The 7,683-nt window shown below is 36.6% G+C and overlaps 1 long non-coding RNA gene across 1 annotated transcript; it reads left to right on the top strand.

The window, feature by feature from the left end:
- Nucleotides 594-7,307, top strand: LOC110397390. The gene is made up of 3 exons (XR_002437742.1): nucleotides 594-681; nucleotides 770-913; nucleotides 7,159-7,307. It is a non-coding gene; the product is annotated as an uncharacterized LOC110397390 (long non-coding RNA).

The following is a 7,683-nucleotide window of genomic DNA, read 5'->3' as shown; positions in this document are numbered from 1 at the left end:
GAGTTAGTCTGTGAATGCCATAAAGAGACAAATAGCTTAATATATTATGGAGATTAGGTATTTACACAATGCAGTCTCATCAGAAACACATTCTACAACTCTGCCAACTTCCATTTTTATCCCCGTGGTCCATATTTCTTTTTCAATGCATAATGCCACTGCACTATATATTTTATTTATAAATATGGTATTAAGAATATATTTACATATTGTGTGTTCATTAGTCTCCTTTATTTCACTCTTACTTACTTATGCAGTATTGGCTGTGGGTATGATGTGCAAATCACTTCTCAGGCCCATAACAAAAGATTGTGTCTTCTCCAAAGGGTTTACTGCCTTAGCACTGGTCCTCGTTACCATCTGTCTGTTCCCCTCTGCCAAATACACAGAGGAAAACCAAAATATGGGAAGCAAATGGTCATCTGCATTTAACAGTGTAATACATGGGTGCTTGAACTGGCACTGTGTACTAATCAGAGGAGAGAATACATTTCCAGATAGTTAATGAGAAGTAGTAAGTAGAGTGCAAGTTACAGGGAACCTTGAAAGTAAAGACAAATAATTTTTTATTTTTTTTTAATGCAGTAGAGAAGCTGGGAGCCAGCAAGGGGAAAAACAAAAAGGCAAATGGCATGGAAAATAATCCTGGCAGGAAGCTTCATAATGAGCAAATGGGGGAAGGTAATTTGTATCAAGCCCCCGAGCCCAGCAATAGCTAAGACTGGAGGGTGAGAGCCTAAAACTCATCCTTTTCCTCTCTCTGGTTTAGGGATCTCAAAAGGATAACTACCAGTTTTAAGAGCAGCTGGAGGAGCGAACACTTCATTCTGAAGATGACAGCCAGGTGGCATGGAGTGCACTGAAGCAACCACCAGCAGTGCCTGGAAGAGCAGCACAGTGTTGGTGCGCGAAGGTCAGATGTTGGGACATGATTTTCTGGGGCTTCCCATCCACGAGATGGTGTCACAGCATCACTGGATGGGCAGAGGAAATGGCTTTGAGGTGAAATGGTATGGCATTTGACATATGACAAATGAGCATTTTCTTCTTGTCCTGATGGGTTACTTGCTTCCTTGTGCTAAGGGTAAGGGCGCGATCGGGACCTATTTAGCTATCATGCATAACTGTGTTGCAGGAGTTTGTTTAAAGAAATCTTGTGAGGTGACAGTAGACTCATTATTGTAGAAAAAAACTGGGGCTTACCCTGGAGAGGGCAAGGTGCCAACACCAGTCAAACAATGCCTAGCCCCTTGATTAGAAGCAAACTGTTCGAAGGTGGAATTCTTCCCAATTGATGTTTTTAACTTAATTTTCAATGGAAAGGTTATTGAAAAAGCTGATACAGCTACTTTGATGATGCATTCCTACAGCTTTAAAAATGAAACTTATTCCAAGTACAGAGCACACACATTTCAGGTTTGTATACGTAATATATTTTACCATTTCTAAAACACCTTTGCGCTCAGCACAGAAATATCATGAGAGGGAATGATAGAAAGACAAGAGGTCTAAAACATAAAATAACTTAATGAAAATGATTTTTTCTAAGTTTAACAAAATAGAGAGAACAACCCCTTGAACCATTTTCCTGACGGAAGTGACGAGGTATTTTAGAGGCTATTTTCATTTTTATTAATGATATTTTATTAGAAGAATGCCAAATGTATCACGTAGTAACTATGAAGGCATTCGGGGTCTTTTTTATTATGACTATGAGTGTTTATTTGTGGGATAAAATTGCCCATAAACAGCAAAGTCTGTTGTTACCATATATATATATGCCTTGTTCTGTTAGCTATTGCTTTACCCATGACTACCATAATGCAGTACTGACTTTAGGTGCATCAAATATAATCAAAATTAGCATTGATCCAATACTGCATGACCACATTTCTGTCATTCTTCATTCTGTAATGTGAGCTTTCTTTTATTAAAGAGAACATGTATGAAACTGGAGTCACCCAAAGGAATTTCAGCTACCTCCCTAAACTATCTGTTGATATCAAAAGAAAGCAATTTAATCCAGCACTTCTCAACCCACTCAATAAAAAGACAAAAATTTCAGTTTGCACTACACTACCCTTGAAGTCAACGATAAATAATGTTCTTTGCTGGTTTACATTAGGGATCAAGTGTCTTTGTTCTGAATAACACTGTGAATAAATTAAGCGAAAGGAGGCACATCTTTTAGCTCTTTTTCAGAGTCTTCAGATTATTATTTTTATATAATGTTTTTGTTCTATCTATCCAGCACTAAGCTGCAATAATGATGTTTAAGTAGTGTTGAGGACAAAATATAATTTTTTTTTCAGGAAGCGTTTCTTTACCTTTTCCCTTCCCCTAATCTAAACATGGATATTTTTCTTAATGATGTCAGAATTTTGAGGCCCATGTTGAGACTCAGCTTGAACTTTTCAGTTCTCCATAGGAGATCCATCACATATTCTGTGATGAGAAATTTAATTCATACCGATCAGTGTGTTACTGATGCATGCAGAGCTCAATGAATGACTCTTGCACTGCAGAATTTCTCCTGCCGCCTTTGGAAAATACTTTCAAAGTTACTGGATTCCAGTGCCAAATACACTGTGACCATTGTAAGCTCATCACAACTATGATGTCTGAAATAGTAAGCAAGTTTCTATTCCATAAGCAGGACATAAATTCTTTATTGTAAACATAAAACTCTGTCAACGGTTTACGGGCGTTAGGCCCAATTTCTGTGACAAAGGGGACGGGGGACCCATGGGCCCACGCCCCGGGAAAAGGGGAAAGGGGAAAAGGGTAGGGAGATGGCCCTGAGAGCAAAGAACAACGGCAACAATCTGAGGAGAAACAAACTAATTTACTAAATAAGATATCGGAATGCAAAACAACACACTATAATACAATATAATTACAATTTAAGCTGATAAATCCAATACAGAGAGAGAATGTCCCAAAATCAAGGTAGGCCTTACTCTCCTACCGACGATAAGACGGCTGGAGAGCGAGGTGCTGCCGAGACGAGAGACGGCGGAAAAAGGGACGAGGTCTCGTGATCTGCAAGTTTTTATACTGCGAGCTTTTATCTTTTCCCTCAGGCTGGAAAATGGTAACAGAGGAGCAAAGTACCGTGGGGAATGTAGTAGTCCTTCTCTTCTGAGAACTAGGTACATCCACTACATGATGTTATGATGTGGAATACCAATAACCGAAAATCATAAAACCATGACAAACTCAGAAAATCAAGTTAAAATTCTCTCTCTTTTTTTTTTTTCCAACACAGAAGATAAATAATTAGGCAAAAAAATTGCATTTTGTTTTATGCAAGATGATAGTTTAACTTCTACTTGCAAAGTGATTTTGCCTAGTAGAGCACTGTGTAGTCTTTCCATCTCTGCAAACTTTGTCACTTTATCAGAGGTTCACCAAAAATAAATGGAAGCAAGTAAATGTTTCCTTCAGTACTGTTGAACTAAAGCAAACAGCATTTTTATATTGACGCATGTGACTTATTTCCCCTTATGTTCTTGAGACTTCTCGGAAAATTGAGAAGGCTAAGGACACTTCCACATCTTCTATACAAAGCTGACTCTGTGGTAGTGTTGTTTTTTTCCCTAACTTTCCTTGTTTTTTCCTTTTTGCTCTTTCTTTTTCTGAATTATCAGTTTTGCTTCGCATTATGGCTTTTAATATTAACACCTGAGCACAAAAAATCAAAAATTAAGATACTGTTCCACTTGACTTAAAGCATTATGCTAGGCTGTTGAAATAGTCAGAGTTACCTCAGCTGTAGAAATTAGGTGAAGATAATTTTGCATTGTATAAAAGATTTCAAAACTAATTGCATTTCTTTTCAGTTAGGGAACTGTAGTGTTTGGTACTTCCAGTTCCAATGAGCTTAAGCTGTTCTTACCGGACATGAGTCATACAGAAAAGTCCAGCAGCTAAAAAAAAATGGAAATAAAAGAAATAAAAAAAATACTTTATGTGGTTTAGCAGCCTACTTGGAAACAGAAAACAGAATATTGTTTAGTTTTATGGCAGACGAAGAGAACTGGTTTCTTGGTCTCTGAATACATATAGCTATGATTTAGCATAGCAAGGCAATAACTAGCCATGACTGTAGAAAAGAATATTTATGAGACATATTTTCCTGGCTTTGTTAAAACTGAAACTGTGTCATTTCCACTATAAACTTTTTCCTTATCTATCCAGCAGCCTGTCTTTTTTCTTGCACTATTCCAAGTCCACAGTTAAAAACCTGCAATGCTGAATCTTTCGCATTCCCAGGAGTGATTTATACAAGAAGGAGGGTAAATGGGTACTAATTCTGCTTTTGTTTTCATGTTCTTTGGCAACCGGTGCCGGACCAGGTGATGAAGTTCTGCAGGATGACAACCAGGCCAGGAAACCCACTGGGGACCTTGCCAATACCTGGTCAAAGTGATGGAACCTTTGGATGGATGCCAGGCACCGTGTTTGCAACTAGCAGACTCAGGCAGGGCATGACTTTAGAAGGGCAAAGTACTGGTTCTGGCATCTCCAAAATGCACACGTAAGGTGCACCAAGAGGTTTTGTTAGTCATTTTCATATTGCTGTAAGCTGAAGGAACCTCTTGCAGGAAATTTCTGCCCAGATGTGCTAAGTAGGTCAGCCTGAATTCCACAGACCTCTGTACTGACAGGGTTAACTTTACCCCCCTTTTGAAATTGTCTGTAAATACATCCAGAAAATTTTCTTATGAAGTCTTCAAGGGAAAGAAAAAAATAGCTTAGAGATCCAAATCTTAAAACGTGCTCAGACTTAGAAGTTTGTGTCTGTTTGGATAAGATATTTTCATTTCTGTTTCCAAGCAATGGCTGGCATTGGGCTTTTGTCTAATCCAGATTAAATCATATTCAGGTGCTCCCTCTCCAAATAAAATCTTCTGCCCATAGGAGCTGTGGGCAGATTCTCTGATTCCTCTGCAGCAAAAGGGCAGTGAGAAGCAGTAGGGGACTACATTGTGGTTAGCAGACATATGAGCTGGCAAAATGGACTTTTACTAAATACAGTTTTATCCAGCAGAGTATGGAAACAAGCTACTACTACTCTTAGATGTCAAAGTGTTTTCCTCATAGTCCTGTGCATTTCTTTCCTTAAATGCTGCAAATGGTAATTGCAAATGTCTAAAAATTCATCTTCTTTCCACAAATAATTTTGATTTTTTCAAGATGCTAAAAAGGATTTTTCAATTTCGAGATGCTTCTAATTTTCAAAAAAAATGACATTTACAAAGTGTGAAGCAGATTCTTAAAAAAAAACACACTGAAAACACAAATTTCTAAAAAAAATATATATATATAAAGATGAGAGAATCATACTGTACCCTGACAGATACAGTCTTCTAGCAATAATTTCCAACATCTGCTTGGTCTGATGGACCACAGAAATTGAAATTTTGCACAGATAGCAAGATTTTCTTTCTTTATCATCAGTCATAAAAAATTAAACGTGTGAGATTTAAGTGGGAGAAACACGGGACTGTCATATGTCACCCCATAGGTGGTGGTATGTCTTGGGGTTGCAGCTATGTGACGATCTCTGATCTGTTCTCGTAACAATGAGCTGTGAAATAATATTGAAATAGCTTTAAAATTCCCACAGCAATGCACCTACATGGAGATGAACGACTTTAAGTGCACCTTTATGCAATTGTGTAAATCTCTAAGCAAAGAAGTTATTCATATGAAATTGTGATAAAGCTCTGAACACGAAGAGAAATTTGAGAAGTGCAGCTTTTGGCTGCCTTTCAAGGAAAGCATTTTATTTTCACTCTACATCTACTAATCCAGAATGAAAATACAAGTGATATTGAAGGGTAACTGCTGTGTTCTGCATTGATTGTGCAAGTTATTTTACATAGTTCTGAGAACACACAAGTTGTTGCAACTTTGTCATGCTTTTATTTATAAAAATATTGCACAATTAGGTGGCTGGAGTAGATAATACGAGAGACAGATCTTTACCTTGTACTTGCAAGAAAACGTTCTGTAACGACAAGACTGTTTCATGTAAATGGTGCCCTCGCATAATTTTAACACTTCCCTTCAGTTCTGTCTTTATTCCCTCTCACATTATTGCCTGATTTTTATTGATTCATTTTAATTTTAAAATCCCCAAGGTGAGGTCTTTACGTTCCTGCTCATCTAAAAAGCATCAAGAAGCCTGCAGGGATAAATATGTATCATTTGTGATTAACAAGGTGCCTTGCAGTTCTTGGCCTTAGTATTGACTGTTGGTTTACGCATGGACCAGCCAAGAAGGTTGCATTAAAAAGCGTTTTCTCTTAGACCTCTCTGTGGTACTGTACACGATATGTGTAAAATAGTGCTGTGGGATTATGTTTTTTGTTTTCAACCAAGGATTCAGTCTTTTCTAGATTGTACTGAAAAAAATAAATCATTCTATGGTTAATTCACATTAGAGAGATTATATTTTACAGCTATAAAGGTCAGAAACTTAAATTATTTCAAACAAAACTCAGACATCTTGAATGATGTTTTTCCTGTTTCTTTGTTTTCTTGCAAGTTCTCTTTAGCAGAGATGTAGTTTCACACTTCTAGTCTGTGCCTCTTGAGGTTTCTGAAGTTTTGTTTTTTAACAAATACATTAAACAAAAACAATGAATGTTCCACTAAAGTACATGTTAATGTTAATCAATCATTTGTAATTATTATTTGTTTTTCTTATAAGCATCCTGGAGTACGTCACAGATAAAGGGTCAATTTCTTCATCTCTCATTTGCACTGATTGATACCTCAACATACAGATATTTCAAAGTTGAGCGTTATTACTTATTAATTTCCCTGTGTAAAAACTATTTATTTTACAGTAGCATTTTTTTCACCTTCTTGTAAATTAAAAATATGCTTGCCAAGCATTTAGAGGTTGAAACAGGGAAACAACAACAGCATCAAAGAGGAAAAGCAAACAAAGAACAACAAAAACTACCATAATTATGAAAGTAAATACTGAAAATCTTCTCATTTCTTTTAGGTATGAGTTATTTTTGGAGCTTGACTGACTTTTTATACAGTTTTAAATCTTTGGAAAAAAAAAACCATGAAATTTTAGTAGGTGATACTTGACTTAGGGTTTTTTTGTTGTTGTTTGTTTGTTTTTTGTCATAGGAGAGGTATAGTCCTTCTTGACATTGAGATCCAGACAAGATTTGCAGATATTGGACAAAACAGCATTTGGTATGCAAAGCATTGATGTAACCAGCTCCTGAGCTTGTTCTGTTTAACAAATGGTCTGCTGGGATTTTTTTGGATCAGTTGACCTTGTTAGCACCTGTAAGTAACTCATGGAAACCACTAGTTTTCACATTCCTCTTTGTATGCAACCAGGTTTTCATTCATTGAGTTTGTTGGGGTACTGCTAAAATGGATGATTCTTAAGCATGTTCATTTTTTCTCCTAAAAAAAAAAAGATTCAATTTTAATCCATTTCAAAGTAGTAGAAGTCTAGGGGAAAGGAAACAAACAAGGAAATGTTTTATATTTAGGTTTATCTTTTCATTCTTTTTGGCAGATGAGTCGGATTTTTTCAAAGCCACCTTTTGAAATCACTATGTTATTTTGTCATTTCTTTCTAAAGGAGTAATGGTACTGAATCTTTATCATATTGATCGTTTTACAAGTTTTCATCTGGGG

This window comes from Numida meleagris, chromosome 4, assembly GCF_002078875.1.
Source record: "Numida meleagris isolate 19003 breed g44 Domestic line chromosome 4, NumMel1.0, whole genome shotgun sequence".
In the NCBI taxonomy this organism is placed as follows: Eukaryota; Metazoa; Chordata; class Aves; order Galliformes; family Numididae; genus Numida; species Numida meleagris.
The sequence above is the reverse complement of the archived record's forward strand: the minus strand, read 5'-3'. Positions and strand labels throughout refer to the sequence as shown.